This window comes from Natrix helvetica (assembly GCF_964273705.1).
Source record: "Natrix helvetica genome assembly, chromosome: 5".
NCBI lineage: Eukaryota > Metazoa > Chordata > Lepidosauria > Squamata > Natricidae > Natrix > Natrix helvetica.
This window is the reverse complement of record NC_138551.1, coordinates 27,877,682-27,898,792: the sequence shown is the minus strand read 5'-3', so window position 1 is coordinate 27,898,792 and position 21,111 is coordinate 27,877,682. Positions and strand designations below refer to the sequence as shown.

At 38.2% G+C, this 21,111-nt stretch overlaps 1 protein-coding gene across 1 annotated transcript in view; it reads left to right on the top strand.

Moving 5' to 3' along the window:
- Positions 1-4,045: 4,045 nt before the first annotated feature.
- MME (membrane metalloendopeptidase) overlaps positions 4,046-21,111 on the top strand; it is a 91,559-nt gene continuing 74,493 nt past the window's right edge. The window contains exon 1 of the mRNA XM_081955305.1: positions 4,046-4,226. The gene's annotated coding sequence lies outside the window, so the exon portion shown is untranslated. The remainder of the gene's footprint in view (positions 4,227-21,111) is intronic.

The window sequence follows — 21,111 nt, the reverse complement described above, 5'->3', positions numbered from 1 at the left end:
GCAAAGCTTTGTTCACACTGTTGTTATCTTGACTTCTTTGATCACACACTGAAGATACTCCTGTCCTCACTATTTCATAGCAGTTGTATTGAGATTGTATAACATGGAACAAAATAACTCAGTTAAAGGGGAAGAAGAAAAAGCTGAGTCATCTCAAGTTATTTTGGTAACTGCATATAGGTTGATAAACAAAGAAATGTAACTGAGGAGTTCATTGATGATTTTTTTCCTGGAATGTTCTTCACTGCAGTCTCCCCCACCCCACCCCCAATTGTACCCTGCTGCCTGCTTCTTCTCTTATACCATCAGACCACTTCTATTCTTTTAGTTATCCTACTAAAGATAAAGACAGAAAGATAAAGTCTCAAGCTCTTTTATATAATGCATTTTTGTGGCCTTGCAAAGAATAAGTAAATAGAAAAAGTAAACAAAAAAAATACTCCTGTAGAATAGTTGTTCAAAGATTATTTGAACTCGACATCGGGGGTTCTATCTGGGCCACTCTACATGGGCTCCCCTTGAAGAGTATCCAGAAGCTTCAACCAGTGCAGAATGCAATGGTGTGGGCAGTTATGTGTGCTGCTAGAATGGCACACCTTACAACTTGACTCCATTAGTTGCATTAGTTACCAGTTACTGGTTTTGACCTTAAAGCCCTTCATGGCAGGGGGTCAGATTATTTGAGGGACTCTCTCCAATTACATCTACCTATCCATTCAGTTCCAGCAGAAATGGCATGTTGTTGGTCCCATCTGCTATGGAGATACTGTATATCTAGTAGGAGATTATCCTTTAAATCATATTAATATTTTTAAAATTGATGTTTTTTCCATATTGCTGGGTTGTTGGTTTTTTCTTTAGTTTTTATTGTACGCCATGCAAAGTCCCATTTGGTGAGATGGATAACCATATAAATGAACAATTGATCAGTGGAACAAATGGCCTCCAAAGGTTGTGAATGCTCCAACACTGGAAGTTTTAAAGAAGAGATTGGACAACCATTTGTCTGAAATGGTATAGGCTTTCCTGCCTGAGCAGGAGGTTGGACTAGAAGACCTCCAAGGTCCTTTCCAACTCTTCTATTCTATTCTCTTCTATTCTTTTCTATTCTATTCTATTCTATTCTATTCTATTCTATTCTATTCTATTCTATTCTATTCTATTCTATTCTATTCTATTCTAACTAGACAAATAATAATTTCAATTCCATACCATAGTGGCCTGAATTCCTTGACTCCTTTTACCTCGTTCAGTTTGCAGACAACATATTTTAATAGGAATGCATGTTTTCTTAATAGGATAGTTTTCCCTATGCTATAAAAAAAAATAGCTCCACAGCTCCTTCCTCTGATTCCCCTTCACAAAGTCATTTGATAATAAGTTATTGAAAACAATATGGATGTAAAGCAGTGTTGATAACACTGTTGTAATTATGCCTAACTTTGAATACAGAACCAGGAAGAAATAACATTTATGTCAATGCTACAGCAATGCATGAGGGAATAATACAACTAGCTTCACTCCATGTCAACATTAGTAACTAGGGTGAAGCAATAGCAACCATGGTGAACCAGCCATGTTAACTAGTTGGTAGCACTTTAACACAAATTTAGAAATAAATCAGTTTCTAGACTATTTTCAACAGGAATGATTTTAATATCCATAGTTTTTGTTTGCTTGCTTTCGGTTTGATTTTAAGATCTTGCATCCAGTATACAGCTAGAGTATTCCAACAATATGTCATTCTGTAATCTGTCATTCTTCATATATTGGATAATATTCAAATATAATACAAAAAAAATAGATTTGGAACAGTGCATCAGCCTGAGCTATCAGATATCATTTCATTGCTATTTTGCCTTAATATATTTAAAGAAATTAAATGCAGTTTAAATAAGATACTTAAACAAATGTTTGTATTTGATTTCTTTTGAACATAGAGCTGTAAATTAGGGTTGGGCAATCCATAACCCAAACACACATGCAGCCCCCAGCTCTTCGTTGAAGAGCTTAGAGATCTTTTAATTTATGTCACTAGATAAAAGTGATGCAATTTCCCGCAAATATTTGTTGTGAAACCAAAGAAAACAGATGTTTTATTGTTAAGCTTTTGCTAAACTTAACACATCTAGAGAATGCTAACATCTCCCCCTCCCCCAAAAAATACAAGCAAATAAAAAAAATCGAAAGGTAAGTCAAAAAGTCCTTTTTATTTATTTATTTATTTCTTTGCACTTCTAGACCACCCCCTCTCCCAAAAGGGACTCGGGGCAGTGTACAGTCCACACAGCAAATACATCATCCACAGTAAAATTCATTAAATAGATAAACAGATGAATAAATAAATAAATATGGAGGAGGTTAAAAGAATTAAAAGAACTTGAGGCTCTAATATTATTTAAGAGTTGCGATAGTATTGATTTGTATACATCCATCTGTATATCAAACCATGTAAATCCCATAAATACTTACAAAAAAGAAAGCAAAGGAAAGAAACATATAAAGGGAAAAGAAACAGTATCTGTCATCTCCACTGACTTCTAATCTGCCTCCAGATGTGTTTAAGAAAAATGGTATCATAATTTAATAGGATCTTTTTTTTTTCTTGATCCTGATATCATTCCAGGAAGTCCTTCTCCAAATGCCTAAGTGTTTTGGGGAAAGTACAGGTAGTCCTCTCAATGTACAAGTTTGTAAAGTAAACATTTAGTTTGTTTAGTAACCACTTCAAGTTATACTGGCACTGAAAAAAATGTTGCAACCACTTACAACCATTGCAACATCCCCATGGTCAAAATTCAGAAGCTTGCCCATTGGTTCATATTTACGACAGTTGCAGTGACCTGGGGTCATGTGATCACCTTTTGCAATCTCCTGACAAGCTAAGTCAGGGGTGTCCAAACTTGGGAACTTTAAGACTTGTGGACTTCAACTCCCAGAATTTCTGGGAGTTGAAGTCCACAAGTCTTAAAGTTCCCAAGTTTGGACACCCCTGAGCTAAGTCAACAAGAGAAGCGCTTAACAACCATATTACTAACTTAACAACTCCAGTGATTCCCTTAGAAACGGTGGCAAGAAAGGTCGTAAAATGGGGCAAAATTTACTTAACGAATGTCCTGCTTAGCAACAGAAAATTTGGGTTTGATTGTGGACATAAGTTGAGGACTACCTGGGACTGTTTGGGTTGGGGCACCTCAGCATGGGATGCCATCTATGAAAATATATGTTGGGTGCCTTGTTTACATTCTAGGAACAGAACTATGGGATTTCTATGGTGGCAAAAATGAAGAGGAGACTGGTATCCCCTTTTCTGATGAACAAATGTTATTAGAAGGCATAAGCTTTCATGAGCTTTCAAGTATCAACAAGCGTTGCCTTTCACAAAGTCTTTTCAGAGCACTACCCTAATAGCATACCAGCTACAGCTATAAATATCAGTAAGCCCAAGGAGAAACAGCCTATCATCAGCTATAAGAAGAAGCAAATCCAGCCATAATAGCCAGGGTTTCAAGAATATTAAAATTACTGCATAGGGATCCCTCTGCTGGATTAGGAATATAAAAGAACCTCTGGTCATGACAATAATTCATTCCATAACTTTGGTCACTATCCAATTTGGTCATGAACCGAACCTAATTTTGGAAATTTGGCACTTACTAAAAAATGGTGCAGAAGGGGAAATCGGCCACAGGAAAAAAAATGTGAATTTTTTAGTCAGAACCCGATATAGTCATGGTCAGAAGTGTTTGTGACCAGAGGTTCTAGTGTACTTCTTTAATTAAACCAAATAAACCTTAAAAGACTGTCTGGGGAATGCAAAAAGGTCATTTGTTTTATTTATCATTTCCAATTTTCCCCATAATATTTATGAAAAGTTGGGCCTCATGGAGGCAGTTAAGAAATTTTGGCTGGAGTGTGTTAAAGAAAAAAATAATATGATGATCAGGACGTAGTGTTGGCAGACTTCCCTGTGCATGAACGAAGTGCATTATATAAGATTGTGTTAATACCCTGGATACCAGTCTCTTCATATCAGCAAACAGGGAGCAGCAGGATTCAGTTTGGAGGAGTACGATCAAGGGATGGCAAACAACAAAAGCAAGGACACATCATTGAACTACAAACTCCATTCCTTTTATACATGTCTTGTGATATTCTAAGAAAGGACAGCACTTGTGTTGCAACAATGTGAGGCTGCTTTGAGCTTTTTGACAAAAGAGATACAGGTAATGCAATTAATCCTTGACTTACAATGAGTCAGTTAATGATCATCTGAAATTATGGCAGACTTGAAAAGAAGTTACTTATCATTTTTATCCTTGGAGTTGCAAATGCTGTATCAACCCTGCTGTCATACGGTTGCAGTTTGGTAACTAGCTTGCTTTTATGATGATTTGAAGCATCCAGTCATCACTTGGTTGTGTTTTGCATCTCTGTTCTGCTGATATAAAAGAGTTGAATTGGAATGACTAAAAAATTATCCACAATTTTGATTCCAATGGGTCTGAAACAGGAGTGAGTTGCTCCCAACGTTACTGCTGGTTTGGAACACTGAAAAAAATTGTTCCGTGCACATGCACATTTGCAGAAAAAATAGATCTGTGCATGAGTGAAACGTTTAAAAAGGAAATAATGTTACATTTGTGCAATTACAATTGTTCTGTGCATGCACACAACCAAAAATCAAGATGGTGGTTCTGTAGGAGTACCGGTTTGGGGGCATGGCAGGCCTCAGTCGCTGCTGGTTCCAACGGTCCAGGCTGCCAAACCACTACCGGTTCGGCTGAACAGATCCAAACCGCTAGGAACCCACTTCTGGTCTTGAAACGTGTGTGTGAGAGAGAGGGGGGAGGGGGAGAGAGAGAAAGAGAGATGATAGATAAACAGACAGACAATGTCTATTTCTAAAATGACAAAAATGAAGAGGCTGTTAGTAGCTTTTCTGATTAACAAATGATATTAAAAGGCAAAGCCTTTCAGCTGACGAAACTATGGAAATTCTCTTTCTCTCTATTTCTCCGTGCTTTTGTCAGTCTTTCGTCCTATTTCTTTTCAGCAAAATATTTTCATGTTTGCTGATGCTCAATAAATAAGCATAAAATCTTTTTTGCTAGCTAAACGATGTGTGTTCTTTCTCTGATCTGGATACAGGGATTTTCTGATAGTGTATTGGATTCAAACTGACTTGGAAATTAGTAATTTTCCAATATTAAAAATAATTCTGATTACATCAAACAGCTTCAGCACTATAAAGGTAGCTGATAGCCATTGTCCTTAAGGTGGACAATCTTCCATTTCAAGGACTGAAAGTTTTTCAAAGCATTGTAGAGCTGTTCAGCCCAAGGATGATTTAAAGATTAAGAAGTGAGATCAAAGTGAGCCTTTAAAATTCTGCTCCAGAAGTAATTGAGCAAATATACAAATCGCCTGTCATAGTTTTTTCTACTATATTAGAGTCTGCTCTATTTTCCTCTGAACATATGTTTCTAGAATTTGTCTCTGTACATGTAAATTAATGTACGTATATTTTACGAATTGCAATGTTTTGTTTGGAATGAATGGTACATTTGATTTAGATAATGCCTATGAGGACACTTTAAAATTTGCTAATGCTTATCTCAATTTCATAAGAGTCATAAATTACTTCCTCCAAACTAAATTTTTCCATGTGTTTAGCCTTCCGAGAAAGAAGGCTCTTGATTGCCTGTTATCTTCAACATGAGGAACTTGTTAAATTAGTGAGCATAGTATTGTTTGTATAACAACAGGTATCAGATGTGACTCCATATAATATAATATTTGGCCTTCTGCTTGTAAAATATAAAATATACAGTGACATCCTTGAAATACATTATATTCCCCAACTAACTACTCTAGATTACCGCCCTGATTGCCTGGAATAATAATAATCAAGCTTAACGCCATCTAACTTCCAAGCCTAGACAAAATCAACTAGCTATTTATACTCTTGTGAAACCTAATTAGGGAAACTATACATATGCCTTTTGCATGGAAAATGATGCCTATTTTAAAACTAGTGTTTTGTAATCCAAATTGCATAACTGATTTAGAGAGAATAAATTAAATAAGTCTTACAAATGTAGTGCTCTACAAATTAATAACTTTGGCGCACTAGGGTTTCTACATGGTTTTTCAGAACCTAGGAATTCCCCCCCACACACACACACACAATCTGTTCTATTTTAAAGATATGCCATTGCTCATTATTGGAGCAGTGTTTCTTCCTTATTCTTCTTCCTCAGACAAGCATGACTGTCCTTCAGCTGAAAATGTTGTCTTTGGGGTATGCATTAGTCAGAGATAGTGTCTTCAAAGTAGTTTATCGTCTGCTCAGGATAATAGTGATTCATACAAAGATGTAAAAATTAACCATTCACAATATTGGGTGATTCATGTATTTATAAACACAATTGATGAACACAATGATTTGCATCCATGTTTACACACAGGCACTAAAATGGCAGAGAAGCACAGTCAAAATATATAATGCACAGAAACATCAGTAAGACATCTCTATTGGATTGTAACTGAGATTTTAGATTGATTTTAGATTCAAGTCATCAATTTATCTTGACATACTACCAAGAATTTCATAGCTTCTTTGGGATCGGTTGTCTTCAAAATAAATCATGCCTGTGCTGTATAGTCCTATAGTGCTTAACTCAAAAATGTCTTATTCTCAAGTGATAGGGTACAAAGGAAGATATACTTGCAATGTTGTCCTTTCCTTTGGTCTAGTTTTATCATGTGAATTTTCTAAAAATCAAATGCAATAAAATATTTTTTAAAAAAATATAGCCTTATATGATGTTATCACATCAAGGTTGGATAAATGTAAGCTGGACAACAGTCAACCAATGATTCTACAACCAAGATTCTGTGACCTAACTGGGTGAACAAGAAATATGTTTGATCTGGGTCTCACTATACTTATTTGTTTGCAAATACAAGCATCTTTCTGCCAAAGAACCACAGCGAACAGATGATTATTGGAAGGCAAACCTAAGGATTTATAAGGTGCTTTGTTGGGGTTCAGCAATATCCTATTTCCCTCTCAATACATGAAACTCAAAGGTTCCTTTTATGTATTTTCTATTTATTTTTTAAATAGAGAGCGACAGACTAAGAAAGTACAGATCAAATCAAAACTGAATAGTGTACAACTCCTGCTGGATTGTGGGTAGCACAAGGACTTAAACAACATGCCAAGAACTTTACTCCCAAAATAAGTGATCCAAGACCAAAAATGAGTCCAAGCATTTGGGAAAATATCCCTACAAAACATTTTCAAAGATACTCTGCCTTTTTGATACTGACTAAGTAGGATTTTGAGAACATAGTGCATAAATAAATAAATACAATATAGGATGGGGTTCAGCAAACAGGGAGGTCATAGGGAACTCTAATAAAGGAGAGCTATGCAGAGATAATCACCTAATGATTGTCCAAAAAACAGTTCATAGACCACTGCCAGTTCACAAAATTTTACAGACCAACCACTTAACATTTTCAAACCTTTACCTCGTGGGACATAGGGCAATGATACCTATCTTGGTTTCAATGTATGAACTCCATGAGAATGTCATTATCTCCATTCATCATTGTACAGTTGAACAAATATTTCTGCATAGTATTTGATGAATTTGATCAAGTACACTATATCAGTGAACGTTTATGCTGGAACTTGAAGGTATTAAGGACTACTTATTATACAGTTGTCCTCTGGAACTGGGGTGGGGGGAGAGGGAGGGGAATGAGAAATGAAAGGATTCGCGTCCGCTGCTCGTCTCTTCGGTGGGCTCCTTTTAGGAGCACAGGGGCCTTGGAGGGGCCCCCTGCTGTAGGGCGGCTTGTTGGGACCCCCTGGATCGGCGGCAGCCACGGGGGGTTTCTACCTTCATTCCAGGAGCCGGGGAGCATGGGGGGTGCATGGCGTTGCTGGAAGGAAAGAATCAATCAGATGTAACAGCTGAAATGTGGACGGTGAGAGGTTTCCCTCAATCTCTTTTAATTCTACGTAATTGATGAACAGCAGCTTCTTTAAATTGTGAATTCAATCCTTTGAAGTTGTAAGATTGGAGGGGGGATTTTTCACCCCCCCCCTCGGAAAAAGCGGCATTTGGAATATCTCTCTCTCTTGGAGGAGAGAGAGAGAGTTAAAAGCTAACTGTTCACTTCTATTAGCAATGGAAGTAGGACTTTTACTACAATTGCAAGAGATGACTGCTGAGTTGTTTTTCTAATCCACCTTATGGAAACTTTGGACATTTTGCTCCCTGGTCCCCTGTGAAGGCAGAGTTAAGATTGCCAACTTCCTCCTTCTTCTTTGATCTTATGAATGAAGTTTCCCCTTTGAAAGAATTTCTGGCTTTATATCATCCTACACCCCGGAGATTTCCTGGAGCCTCTCTTGTTACGTGGTCCCTTTGGATTTGGAGTATTTGATTCTTATCCCCTGGCTTGGAACTGTGTATGAGCACTAACTTTTACTTTTGGGATTGTTTGCCTCCACGAACTCTCCCAGCTGTGCATTCCACAGACGCCATTTCTTTTGTACAAGATTTGTAGCTATCTCTGAACTTAATATGGGACCTAAAAAGCCACCGCCTGGGAAGGCATCTTCGGGCCCGACATCTTCTACGTCTAGCCCGATTACACAACAGATATAAATTGCCTCATTTCTACAACCTAAAACAACTGAAGAGAGTTCAAAGGTTTTATCTGTTGCTCAAATGTTTCAAACTATTATGAAGTGACAAGACGAACTGAAAAACAACTGGCAAACCTAAATGAACAGCTCAGAGAAACGCAAAACAAACAACACAAAATAAACAGAGAATTGGTGTGTTGGAGGAAGACATGACTGGGTTGAGGGAGGAGGTTAAGATAGTCCAGAAGGGGTATAGAGAACTTGAAAATTTTATGATAAAGATGGACCTTGAAAGAATGTCTTTTTTTCTTAGATTTCAAAACTTACCAGAGACAGAAAATGAAGATCTTAAGGAGATCATGGCTACAATAGCAGAATATATCAAAAGAGATAAAGAACAGCAGTGGTGGGATATTGATTTGATTTATAGGATTAATTCAGCATATGCTAGAACACACAATGTTCCAAAGGAAGTACATGTTAAATTTCTTAGAAAGACTACAAGAGATGAGGTTTTAGGAGCTCAAAGGGTGGGACCATTAAAATATAAAGATAAAGAAATAACCATTCTTAAGCAAATTCCGAAGAAAGTAAGAGATAAGAGGAAGAAATATTCCTCTTTATCAAAGAAAGTATATAATAAAGGAGTTTGGTTTAGATGGTTATTGCCAGAAGGAATGTTGATTTTCTGGGAGGGCAGTAGAATTAGAATTAACACAGTTATGGAGGCCTTCATTAAAAAACACAGTGCTCTTTTAGATGGAACAGGGGACAGCACACAAGATATGAAGGAGGGAGGGGCCGTGGCTCTGCCAGAAGACAGGGGGGAGGAAGCAATATTGAAAAGACTCAGGTCACAAAAATAAGTATATTTGAAACATTATTGCAATTGTTGATATAATGTAATTGTTGGAAGTGACATATGAGATGATTGAATATATGGTTGATACAATGTAAAACAAAAAGCTGCCAATGTTTATCTCTTACTTTTTGGTTTTGTTTTGTTTTTGTAAAAGTTGTGAGATTGGGGAGGATTTCTACCTTTTGCACGATGTAGCTGTCAAAATTTTTTGTATACCTATTTACCCCTTCCCATAAATGTTTGTAAAAACTAATAATTTTTTTAAAATAAAAAAGAAATGAAAGGATTAATGGAAGAAGGATAATAAATATGGATCCCCATAGAATTCTATCAATAAGACAAGATGCTCAAGTAATAAAAACATCTTCTGAAAAACTCAAGCCATTGAGCATGGAGGAAGAAACAAGGGAACTGAAAATCATTTGAATAGTTGTGTGATTGCCCATCACATTACAACTTCCTTCAGTAGCAAACATTTATTTCATTACTTTAATTTAACCTTATATTGTGTTTACCTCTAGCACAGGGGTTATCAAACTGCGGCTCTGGAGCCGTATGTGGTTCTTTCCTCCCTCTGCTGCGGCTCCGTCACCAGTCAGCGCCACAATTTTGAGAGGAGCTTCCGGTGGGGGGGGGGGAGAAGAAGCACAGTGCGCCAGGAGAAGACTCTATGGAAAGGGGAGGGTTTTCCAATTGTCTCTACAATTGATAGGGCTTTTGGTTATGACAGGTAGAGGAAAAAGTATGTCGCGGTAGGAGGAGACTCTATGGTGGGGGAACTGAACTTCCTGTCAGCTCCAGAATTGAACAGGTGGCTTCTGGTTAGGACCTTTGTGGCTCCCGGTGTTTTCTTTTCTGTGGGAAATAGGTCCAAATTGCTCTTTGAGTGTTTAAGTTTGCTGACCCCTGCTCTAGCAGAATGGAAATATATTTAAGTGAGGGTGGGGTTTAAGAAAAGTTAATGCCTTAGCCCAAAAATAAAGTCACCAAATGTTGGCATCCAGTCACATGAATCTGGAGTAAAGTCTCTTTGTAGGTCTTCATCTTAACAACTCACAGTTGATTTGGATAAAATGAGAGGAGACTTGTATGCAAACTATGAAAGTTATCCTGAGTTCCTTTGAGGAAAGTTGAAGTGAATATGGAAGAAATTGGCTTGTTGGGATGGTGATGGGAATGATAATCAACTTAATCTTGGTACACTGAGGCTATCCTGCAGCTATTTTTGTTATCATTTGAGATGCCCATATGAACTTTCTTGCCAATTGGTGCATTAAAAAGGAATATTGAACACATAAAGCCAAAATGGTAATACCACAAATACAACTGAAGAAAAACTAGTTGCTGAAGTAAATACTAGCTGAAAGCATTTAGCAGTGGTGCAATGGAATATCTGCAAGATATTTTTTTTCCTATAAGCATGAACTGGTGGGGCCATAAAATAGACAAAATAATAGAAAAGGAAGCTAAAGTGCTCTGGGATTGAATTTGGATTATTTGAATTAAATTTCAATGAGCATATGCTACAAAACAACCCAGATTTAACAACTGTTGATAAGAAAGAGCAAAAAACGTCTGGATAATGGACATTGCAAATTGGGGACAGTAGACCAGCAGAGAAAGAACTGGAGAAAACCACAAAATAAAAAGACCTGCAAATAAAAACAGAACAATTGTAGCAAAATAAAGCAAATATAGTACCAATGAAGCAAAGATAGTAATAGGCACCTTGGGCACACTGCCAAAATGTTAAATCCAATCAAAATATCTGTCTGATTGTGTTACCAGCCATAATAATAATTTATTAAATTTATATGCTGCCTGAGTCCCAGAAACTTTGGGCAGTTAATTTGCTTAGATCTCCCTCTGCTAAGAATGGAGTAATATCATATTTTTTTGAATAGGCAAATGCTATGTCTGCTAATACAAAAGTAACTTGCAATGATTAAAAAAACAGGTGTTTAGGTTTTAGCAGCACTAAATTAGATTTTTGACACAACATTCTTCTTTATAAGATTAGTTTTGTTTAATAATTCTGATATTTCAGGTTGATGTGAGCTGTAAATCCAAGATACCTGGAAGCCACAAAGTTAGGCTGGCCTAGACTACATTAAAAGTGAAGTGCTGTAAGTGGGAAAACATTAGAATACTTCAAAATGGGTTCCTTCCCATTAGTGTTGTGATAGATTATAATTGAGGAAACTGCTTACAATGATCAAACAGAGTGACATTTTTACAGCAGCATCAGAAAGAACACTAAAATGGCCCTGTTAAGCAGATGAGCTGCTTTAATAATAGAAGTGGCAGGACTTGAAAGAAACATGCAGGAAATTTTGAAACTGATATGGCTTGATTAATTTAGGTGCCCTTTTTGAAAGACAGAGTCTTCATTATGATTACAAGACTGCAGCCATTGTTATTGTTTAATTAGTGGAAAATGAAAGGATGGCTCATTTGCTGGATGAAAATATTTTAATACAGAGCATGGTAGGTGTGATTTCATTGCCATTCAGGAATATAATAATGTTTTTTCTTCTTTCATTTCTTTTTCATCCTTTTTTAAAAAGTTGCATCTCATGCTTTTTCTCATCATTCTACTGAGACGCATTCTGGGTTCATTTGATAATCATGAGAGGACTCATCCTACTGCATTTCTGGGAAGGTGGAGATATGAACTTGATACATGGATAATATTGTGCTAGATCAGGGGTCAGCAACCTTAAACACTCAAAGAGCCACAAAAGTCCTAACTGGAACCCCCCCCCCCCCATTCAATTCTAGAGCTGACTAAAAATCCAGTTCCCCCACCATAGAGTCTCCACCTAGTGTGGCATCCTTTTTCCTCTACCTCTCCTAACCAAAAGCCCTATCAATTGTGGCTCTGACCAGTGACAAGGAGACGCAGCAGAGGGATGAAAGAGCCACATGTAGCTCCAGAGCCATGGGTTGCTGGTCCCTGTGCTAGATATCTTTGTCCTAGAATCTATCTCAGGGCAGCAAGGTGTCAGTGTTCCAAATACCATGCATGAAATCAATCAGAGACCAAGGCAGAATCATCCTTAAAGTTCCAATTTAATCATACAGGCATGTTGGCACTGTGCTATGGAATTCCAACTCTGATTCTCTTCCTGGAATTCTACCCAGTTGAAAGTTCATGATCTATCCCCACACCCCATAATCCATCACATGTTCCAATCATCATCTTCCACACTGGCATCTACACCCCTCTGCTTCCGGTCAGGTGTCGAGGTGCAGAGACAAAAGATGACCTTGAGCTTTTAGAAAGAATGACAACAATACATTCCACAATCCTACTCCTGTCTATTCCCCCCTCCCAACTACTACACTAATGAAACAGCATAGGAAAATAATAGAAAGTGTGGCAGGCCAAAGATCCTAAAAGAAACATAACTACAGGCCTGACACAAGGATTATCATAGAATGTGAGTTTCAGAAGTCTTGGGTTTTCTGTTATCAGTAGCAGTATATTTTTGATACTACTACCTTAGACTTGATATGTGATGCTATCTTCGAAGTTTGTCAGATAAAAGTTTGGAGTCCTACTTTCAAGACCACCAGACTACTGGTTCATACTGTCATCACCCCAAAGCTCCACTCTTTAAAATTAGGGAATATAACATTATTAAAAGATGCATATGAAACAAATAATAACAAGTGGAAATAATAATGTAACATCAAATACAATATAATTAAAAAGAATTATGATATTCTGAAAAAATATCATAATTGTCACCTCCCCACTCATTTAGTGTGGTCTGCAATATCCTCCTGGACCATCATCAATGTCCATAAGTTGCAAACTGGGAAGCATCATCAGACCCTTAGATTGTTTCAAAATATAAACTTTGACCACTTCTTTGAATGCATGATTTTCATATGTTCTTTGGTTTTGCTTTGCCCTTCCAGTAGTAGTTGTTGATACTTCCTCTTGGTCCCCCACCAAAAAAAGTTCAGAAGGGAATAAAACCTAGCAGGTTCTGCAAGACATCATTGTTCAGCACTGGGATCTCTACTGTGGAGCAGAGCATATGACCAAAATGGTCAACAGGTGGAGTCCAGAATAATTCCTTATAGGTCGAAGTTTGACTGACCTTGTCATTCTCACTCATTCTTACAGGCATTTAAAGGGGCTTTATTTAGGAAGTTACAAACCTATCAAAAGTTTGTAGGCATGATCAAGCTTTGGGTAGCCATAGACCTGCTGAAGGTTTAGACAAAGTGGATGATGAAGATTATAATGGGAAGGTAATGATGCCAAACTGACAGCTATGTTCCATATACAAACAGAGTTCCATATCTCTGGCTATTTTTCTTGGGGTTGAGAAAGGTCTTTGGAAAAATAGTGTAGAAAGTTAGCACCCACCCCTCTCTTAGAAGAATGAAATATTCTAGAAAATATTAAAAAAGCAGAATATTTTCCCCTAAAAGAGAAATCTTAAGGGACACAGACAATCAGCCCCAGCAGATATTTTGGTGCGAGCTTATCTACAAGACAAAAGACCTTCAGCTCCAGGGTGATAGGATTAGCCCCCACTCAAGATCCAAACCAGGACAAAGCCATTAAGCCATAATAGGAATTGCCCAAGGCCCCTTTCTTTCATCACCCAGCAAAATTCAACCAAGTATGGGACTCAAGACAACCTACAAAGTTAGTCCTGCATGGCCCCATGGGAGTCTGACAACCAATAAGAATACATTTCTTTCATAGGAACAAGAGGCAAGTTCAAAGCCCAAGAGAGGGTATAAATCTCTTTCTCTCTCTTTCTCTCTCTCACCCATGTGCTTGATTGCTCAGGACCTCAAACCATGTGGTCCTTTCCATCATTAAACCATCTTTCCAATCAGCCTCCATGTTTCCAATCCCCAATTGGAACTGAACCCAGATGGACATTTCTTCCAACAATAGTTTAAAAAAATAAAACAGTTTTAATTTTTAAATGCATTGTTTCTACCTGTTCAACCACCCATGTTGGAAATTTTATTTATGTATTTGAATGTATTAGCCACCCAACTTGAATGAACTATAATTTTCATGCAACTCCAGTTTCAAGTCAGTGAAAACCATCTTGGTGGTTTTTGATGGTTGTGTAGAGAAATGTGTTGGGAAATACAAAAGGGCCTTCCAGAGCAACTCTGAAATTCCAGGTTGCCCATCTCTGGTGTAGAGTGAATATTGGGAGTCATGCATAGGGTTGATATGCATGACTATTTACTTGATTTTTACTTATTCATAATATGTGAAAATCATTCATGACATTTGCCTTAGGATATGGAAAATAAAAAGGTCTGTTGGCTATCTGAAGTGATTTTTCTTTTTCTTTTTCCTACCAGCCAAACAAAATAAATCCAGTTACATTGCTAAGTGGTCTCCAGAGTTTGAGCTTCTGGCAAATCCAATATTATGCCAGGCTCATATTGGTAGAGTAAAAATGTGGTAGGTTTTTTTTTTATCCTTGTGGAGGGAATAAACATTTGAAACATTTGATTCTAGTGTCAATTTAGTGAGCTGGGGAAATATAAATAGCCTGGATGCATTTAGTGATCACGGATCACAAAACTCTTCATTCTAACTCTTCTCTCTCTCTCTCTCTCCCTCCCTCTCTCTCTCCACACACACACACACACACACACACACACACTATCCAAACATACATATATACATATACATATACATATACATATGCATATGCATATACGTACGTACATAGGTACATACATATGTATGTACGTAGGTAGTTAGGTACATACATACATACATACATACATACATACATACATACATACATACATATATATATATATATATATATATATATATATATATATATATATATAATCTCTCTCTCTCTCTCTCTCTCTCTCTCTCTCTCTCTCTCTCTCTCTCTCTGTCTCTGTCTCTGTCTCTGTCTCTCTCTCATATCTGAAGTCATAGGATTGCATCCTTGAAGGCTTTAGTAAAAACACTACCAAAACATTATCTCTGCCTAATATTTCCGATGTAATAAATAAATGTCATTGAATTTAGTGAAAGTTTCGAGTCAATACAGTTAGAGTCAGGCTGCTTACACTGCCGTCCTACTTAGTTCAGTCTTTTCTTGTAGACCCTTTGATTGGTTTCCAGTACCAGTGCCTTCACAAACTGATTGGCAGCAATTAGCAAACAAATCTTTTCATAAGTGGATATATCACTTGCTAATTGTCTCAGATCAAGAATTGGTTTAAAGCCATATACACAAGGGGTAGTTCAAAAATTGGCAAGCCTAAATCAGACATTATTTGAAAAGCAGAGTGATAATGTTGTTAGAGCACTGAATGACTCGGCTGTCAGCTTCAGATGTTGTTCAGCCATGAAGTTCAATGGTGACTGAGGGTCAGTGTTTTCTCTCAGCCTTAATTTTTCTCCCAAGGCTGCTGTAGTGTGAGAAAATGGATGGGAGTTATGCATTTTGGTTCATCCTCATTGGGGAAAATGAGAGATATAAAGAGAATAAATAAAAAAATAAAAATTGGATAAGATAGAAACTACCATTTCAAATTTCAATTCAAAATATGAGAATTCTCAATTAATAGAACACATTTGGGTGGAGAGTGTACAAGTGCATAACACGTTTGGGTGGAGTGTGTGAGTGCAGAACACATTTGGGTGGAGAGTGTGTGTGTGTGTGTGTGTGTGTGTGTGTGTGTTTAAATCTCTTTTAAACAGGACATAAAAGGAACATCACTATGCTATAATGTTTCTCAAATATGATTCAGTTTCCTTAGTATCATTCATGATTATTTTCAATGTGAACAATGCACACATACACATAAGTAAACACAAAAGCATCAAGGTGACAGCAGTGGTGGTCCTTCCAACCTGAAAGACCTGCTCTTTAATGCTAGATCAGTTGCTGGTATAACATTTAATCCTGGATGAAAGGGCTGATTTGGCATATAAAATGAAAATCTGATTGACAGAAGAGCAAGGAATTAATCTTTTCCAGCATTATTCACCAGAGAATGGCACAATAAGCTAGGATGAAGTGGCATGTCCATGTTCTGTAGAAATTCCAGTTAGTTGACCAAAGGTGACATCTGGCAGTCTGTTGATTTTGAGAAGAAGCTACTGTCTTCAGGCATTCCAGAAAGGGTGGAGATATCATTGATAGAATAGAATAGAATTCTTTATGGCCAAGTGTGATTGGGCACACAAAGAATTTGTCTTTATTGCATATACTCTCAGCGTACATAAAAAGAAAAAAATACGTTCATCAAGAATCGTGAGATACAACAACTTAGTGATAGTCATAGGTTACTAATAAGCAATCAAATTAGGAAACAAATAAAACAATATACATTTTAAAGATACAAGCAACATGGTTACAGTCATAAGTGGAAAGAGATAGGTACTAGGGAAGAGATAGGTACTAGGAAGGAAGAGAAGAATAATAGTATTACAGTCTTAGTAGATAATTTGACAGTGTTGTGGGGATTAGTTGTTTAGCAGAGTGATGGGATTCAGGGAAAAAAACAGTCCTTGTGTCTAGTTGTTCTGGTGTGCCCTATAGCATCATTTTGAAGATAGAAGTTGAAATAATTTATGTCCAGGATGTGACGGGTCCGTAGATATTTTCACAGCCTTCTTTTTGACTCGTGCGGTATACAGGTCCTCAAAGGAAGGCAGATTGGTAGCAATTGTTTTTCCTGCAGTCCTACTTATTCATTGAAGTCTGTGTCTGTCTTGTTTGGTTGCAGAGCCTGCTACCTAACAATTTCACTTCATAACCTAATAGGAGTAATCTTCTGGATTACTTTGGGGGTCTTGTCCTGTGGGATTTCACTGTCTATATTGAGGCTGCCTGGTCAGAAACATCTCTATCCCACTTGGTGTCTAGTCATGTCAGCCCTTTAAGGTTGTCCAGATCAGGGAACAAATTGCAAAAAAGACTAGGAATTCACTTGAGTTATGCAGCAGTAGTGGAATCTTGCAAGTCTGTTTGCTTTTTTCCTTCCTTCCTTCCCTCTTGCTCTCTAGGGTGTACAGAAAGAGCAGACTTCCCCCCCCCCAAATAGGTTCCATTCTCCCTGAGCTCAAATCATGTTTCTGCACATTTTGCTTTTGTAACAGTTTCTAAATAGTTTCTTCAAGGCCTGTCACCATGGCTCTCTGCAGGCCCCATGCAGAGAACAGGATGTATATTAGATTTAGCTTTCTGTTCAGGTAGAAGATGAAGGAGACTTGTGTGATTTTCTTGTCATGACAGATGGACAGAGACACTTCTCTTAACTTGACTGTGGTTTCCACCTGTGAATACGAGAGTTGTTCTGAGTCCAGAAGTTCATTCAAATTATAGTCTTGCTCCCACAGAGACAGTCAAATTCAGTCCAGAGTTAGAACTGGAACAGCAGAGAATCATATGTGCCTCATCCAGGCGCCTACATGATTTTGATACTGGATCAAGATTTATACAGTCTCTCTTGCTTGATCTAGTTTGGAGATGTGTAACTACCTATCATCAGCATTCTGATTATACCTCATCCTCAACCAAAGTATAACTTGTCCCCGTGGTTTCATACACATGTTGAAATAATAGTGTATAAAGGAATTAATGCTACAGAAGTCCCCAGAGAAGTACCATTGGAGCAGTTTCTCCTCCACTGACATTGAATAATCCTTACCATTTAAGGAATGAACAGAATCTTTCCAAGGCAGTGTCCCCAGCCCTCACACAGTGTTCATAAAAAGGAACCAATAACCATTGTTATTGAAAGCACCCAGGTCAACTAAGACCACTGTAGTACATTTTATGGATTTATAGCTGCTATGAACTATTGCAAAGTACTTTAAGGGAGCTTCTCTTGAAAAACATCTGGAAGGAGCAGTGGTAAAAAGTGCAGCAGCCAAACATTCATATAAAGGTTGTGTGGAAAGATACTTGCTGGTTGCCAATTTCTTCCTGGCACAAATTGAACTTTTGATATTGCCTTTAAAACATTAAAAGGCTTAAGGACTGGAATCTTTCCCTTCACAAATCTGTTGGGTTGTTAGGTTCTGCTGGATGGGCTGTTTCAAAAATCCCTCCCCCATACACCACCATCCTGGAAACAACTTGACTTCAGAAGTTGTGGGTGCCCCATCACTGGATTTTTAAAAATAAATAAATTAGACAACCATTTGTCTGAAGTGGTATAGGGCAGCGATGGCGAACCATTTTTGGCTCACGTGCCATAAGTGGGGGGAGCGCAGGGGGTTTGTGTGCAGGTGTGCCACACCCATAATGCAATGCGTGACCTCCCCCAGGGCGCATGCGCACACTACAGGCGCAACCCCCGATTTTCTGCATGCTTTTTTCACTCTCCCCAGGCTCCAGAGGCTTTATAGGAGCCTGGGGAGGGTGAAAAGAGCCTCCCCCGCACCTTCAGGATGCTTCCCTGAAGCCTCCGGAGCAGTCAAAACGAACCTCCGAGCAAACCGGAAGTCCGTTCCCGAATTTCCAGTTTGCCCGTAGGGCTATTTTTTTTTTTGTGCTCCGGAGGCTTCAGGTAAGCTCATGAAGCCTCCGGATGGCCTCTAGGGGTGCGGGGGGCTCTTTTCGCCCTCCCCAGGCTCCTATAAAGCCTCTGGAGCTTTATCAAGTTATTTCAGTGAATAATTGTTCTCACTGTAAGGTTGGTTCTCTCCTTCATTAGTTTCCATCCATTGCTTTGTGTTCTGTCTTCGGGTGCTTTTGGGAATAGGTTGAATGGCTTCTTTCTGGCAGCCCCTTAGGCAGGAGAATATACTCTCTAAGGAGTTGTTTATAGGTAGTCCTCAACTTATGACCACAATTGAGCCCAAAATTTAGGTTGTTAAGTGAGAAATTTGTGGTGAGTTTTGCCCCATTTTGCCACTTTTTTGTCACATTTGTTAAGTGAGTCACTACAGTTGTTAAATTAGTAACGTGGTTATGAATGTGGTTTCCCCACTGACTTTGCTTGTCAGAAGGTTGGAAAAGGGGATCAAATGATTCCAGGTCACTGCAACCATAATAAATGTGAGTCAGTTGTTAGACATCCAAATATAAATCACATGACCGTGGGGACGCTGCAATAGTCATAAGTGTGAAAAATGGTCATCAGTCACTTTTTCTGTGCTGTTGTAACGTCAAATGGCTACTAAATGAACTGTTGTAACTCAAGAACTACCTGCATCGTCCCCTCTCTCTCAGGGAGTAGATTTTGATGAAGATGCATCTCTTTGACAAGATTGTTCATTGTTATTTGGCTTTTGTATTCATTTTATCATTAATTTTATTTGTATTTCTACTATGTCTTTGAAGGCTTGGCACAACAGAAAGCTAGGGCGTGAAACAAATGAACAAATAAATAGATATGTACTGTATAAACACATTGATACAGGGAGGAGCAAATACTGGGCAGCTGAATTAAGAGGCTATAAGATAAAAATAAAAAAGCCCAGATTGTGACATAAACAAAGCTTCATAGCCCACAAAGTATGTGGTTCTTCCTGAAAATCATTTCCTGGGTTCAGAGGAATGCTCCTTGCCTACCCAATCCCCCAATATTTTAAAGAGAAGAGATCACCACACTGAAGGCCAAGACTTGCCCTGAAGAAGCTGCCTTGGTGCCATCTATCCCTAGCTCCAGCTGAATTGATGGGTAAGATCCTTTGTGACTTCATTCAATGCAAATCTCTCTTGATTTTTCTCTAATAGTGTTTAAAGCCTGAACTAGCCTTTCCACTGAGTACTTTGACTTCTTCCCCAGATATGAAGACATCAATTTACCATTTTGTTGAGGAGATCACAACATTGCCATGTTTTCATTGTCAACCCTCTCCACCTGCTAAGGCAGCCTGAAGATGGTTTTGAATGCTTGGGTGTATGCATAGTATTTTCTGTGTTTTGCTAGCACAAGGAAGCTCATGTATCCAGTCTAGTGTGAACAGTTTAGTGTGTGGACGAGGAGGCTTGTGAAGTCTCAAAGGAAATTGGCAAGTGAAATTGGTCCAGCAGGTCTGTTGTGGGATTGCTGCCCTTGTGGATGGACCATTAGGCTCTAAGTGTTTTGCAGTGCTGTGATGGAATTTGGAATGTCAGTTTCAGTCACTATTTTTGTTACGTGTAGTTTTTTTCCCCTTACAGGTTAGTTGACCAATTGATTTAAAAGTGGTTTGTTCATTTGTTATTCAATTTAGAGCCCAACCAATACTGCAACATATAGCATTAAAAGCAGGAAAGTAGTAAAACAACAGGCACCCTTACCATGTGCATCTCGAAGAAAGAAGATATTTAAGTGGATAAAATTCTAGTGTCTTAATACCATCCTAACCCAAGGCCTGGGGGAACAATCAGGTTTCCACTGCTTTTTTGAACATATTCAGAGCCATGGAGATATCTGCTGTTCTTGACTACAGGCACTGCAATAAATAGAAGGCATTGATAGATGAAGAGAACTTGGAGCTCACTATCTCTGCTTTAGATGGCTCCTCCAGTGTCACAGGTGCTGCCTTGACCAAGAGTCATGCAACCTAAACCACCTGACAGAGTGCAGAGTGCATATATAGCACTCCTGCTTT